Source organism: Nicotiana attenuata, unplaced genomic scaffold, assembly GCF_001879085.1.
Source record: "Nicotiana attenuata strain UT unplaced genomic scaffold, NIATTr2, whole genome shotgun sequence".
Taxonomy (NCBI): Eukaryota; Viridiplantae; Streptophyta; class Magnoliopsida; order Solanales; family Solanaceae; genus Nicotiana; species Nicotiana attenuata.
The window spans coordinates 242,823-245,719 of record NW_017671830.1 but is presented as its reverse complement, the minus strand read 5'-3'; positions in this window follow the sequence as shown (position 1 = coordinate 245,719).

Here is a 2,897-nt window from a genome sequence, read left to right as displayed (position 1 = left end):
CAAGATTAAGGAGTATTTGGCTAGTCCACCTGTGTTGATCCCGCTGGAGCCGGGAAGACCCTTGATCCTTTATCTGACAGTTTTGGATAATTCTTTTGGTTGTGTACTGGGGCAGCATGACATCACAAGAAAGAAAGAGCAGGCGATTGACTACCTCAGCAAGAAGTTCACATCATATGAGGTGAAGTACACTCAACTTGAGAGGACGTGTTGTGCCTTAACCTGGGTAGCGCAGAAGCTGAAACATTACTTGTCATCATATACCACCTATCTCATCTCTTGGTTGGACCCGTTGAAGTACATTTTTCAGAAGCCCATGCCCACAGAGAGGCTGGCGAAGTGGCAGATCTTGCTTACGGAGTTTGATATTGTCTATGTGACCCGGACTGGAATGAAAGCACAAGCGTTGGCTGATCATTTGGCCGAGAATCCAGTTGATGATGATTATGAACCTTTGAAGACATACTTCCCCGATGAGGAGATAACGCATGTTGAAGAATTGGAACAAGTCGAGAAGCCGGGATGGAAACTGTTCTTTGATGGGGTTGCCAACACCAAAGGTGTCGGGATAGGAGCAGTACTGATTTCTGAGACAGGGCAACACTACCCTATCACGGCTCAACTTTGTTTCTATTGCACCAATAACATGGCTGAATACGAGGCGTGTATCTTGGGTTTGAGATTGGCTGTAGACATGGGCGTCCAGGAAATCTTGGTCATGGGTGACTCAGATCTTCTGGTGCACCAGATTCAGGGAGAATGGGAGACACGAGACTTGAAGCTCATACCGTACCGGAAGTGTTTGCATGAACTTTGTCAACGGTTTCAATCAATAGATTTCAGGCATATTCCAAGGATTCACAATGAGGTTGCCGACGCTTTGGCTACTTTGGCGTCAATGCTGCATCATCCAGACAAGGCTTATGTGGACCCGTTACAGATTCAGGTCCGAGATCAGCATGCCTATTGTAACGTGGTGGAAGAAGAGCTTGATGGTGAGCCGTGGTTCCATGATATCAAAGAATACCTCAGGATGGGAGTATACCCAGCACAGGCTACAGGGGATCAAAAGAGAGCAATTCGACGCTTGGCAAGTGGATTTTTCTTCAGTGGAGGAGTGTTGTACAAGAGAACCTCAGATCTTGGATTATTGAGATGCATGGATGCTAAACAGGCTACAGTTATCATGGCCGAGGTACATGCGGGAGTTTGTGGACCTCATATGAGCGGATATGTATTGGCGAAGAAGATTCTCCGAGCAGGTTATTATTGGATTACTATGGAACGGGATTGCATCAGTTTCGTGCGCAAGTGTCATCAATGTCAGGTACATGGAGATTTGATTCATTCTCCACCATCTGAATTGCATACAATATCGGCACCATGGCCTTTCATTGCTTAGGGAATGGATGTCATTGGACCGATCGAGCCAGCGGCATCAAATGGGCACAGGTTCATTCTGGTGGCTATTGATTATTTCACTAAGTGGGTGGAGGCGAAGACTTTTAAGTCTGTGACCAAGAAGGCAGTGGTCAATTTTGTGCATTCGAATATCATCTGTCGGTTTGGGATCCCGAAGGTAATCATTACGGACAATGGTGCCAACCTCAACAGTCATTTGATGGCAGAGACATGCCAGCAGTTTAAGATCACGCACCGCAATTCCACCCCATATCGTCCTAAGGCGAATGGAGCGGTCGAAGTAGCTAACAAGAACATCAAGAAAATACTTCGGAAAATGGTAGAAGGGTCCAGGCAATGGCATGAGAAGTTACCTTTCGCCCTTTTAGGCTATCGCACTACTGTCCGCACTTCAGTAGGGGCGACTCCTTATTCTCTGGTGTACGGCACTGAGGCAGTAATACCCGCAGAGGTTGAGATCTCGTTCCTTCGGATTATTGCCGAGGCGGAAATTGATGATGTTGAATGGGTTAAACCCGCTTGGAACAACTAAGTTTGATTGATGAAAAGAGATTGGCAGCAGTATGTCACGGTCAGTTGTACCAACAGAGAATGGCAAGAGCATATAACAAGAAAGTGCGTCCGCGGAAGTTTGAAGTAGGGCAATTGGTGTTGAGGCGTATCTTACCTCATTGGGCTGAGGCAAAAGGAAAGTTCGCCCCGAACTGGCAGGGGCCATTTATTGTAACCAGAGTGTTGTCCAATGGCGCATTATATTTGACAGATGTGGAAGGAAAATGTGTAGAAATGGCTATCAACTGTGATGCAGTCAAGCGATACTTTGTATGATTTCTTGGTTTAATTGTACTTTATTGTATTTGGCATATTTGTGAGATTGAAATGACGAAGGCATTTTGTTCTGCTATCCAAACACTTTATCCTTTGTTATCCCTTTTGAGCCTCATTTATTTTCTTTCGTACCCCTCTTTCGGAATCAATAACAACTCGGGAGCTCGAGCAAGGAAAATCAGTGAAGAAACAAGAAAACACAGTCCAAAAGAAAAGAAAAGAAAAAAAAGAAAAGAAAAAAGAAGAAAAAAAGAAAAGAAAAAAAGAAGAAAAAGAGAGAAAAGAAAAATGAAGAAAAGAAAAAGAAAGAAAAAGAAATGAAAAGAAAGAAAAGAAAGTGGAAGAAAAGGAAAGATTGCAACAACGAAGTAATTTTATGTCCTGAACTACGTTTGACTTGATCCCGAAAGGGTACGTAGGCAGCCTCTCCCTGAGGTTCAGTCACACCAAAACAAAATCCAAAAGTCCCCACGAAAGAAACTGGGGCAGAAGTTGTGGTCGCTGTGAGAAATCTGATTCCGAAAGTTGTAACTTTGAACCCATGTTAAGTTGTTTTGAGCCTTTTATACCCTTCTTTCTAACCCCATCCAAAGCCTGCATTACGGTCCAAAGAAAGACCTTCTGATCAATCTTCAAGAAGTGCCAAT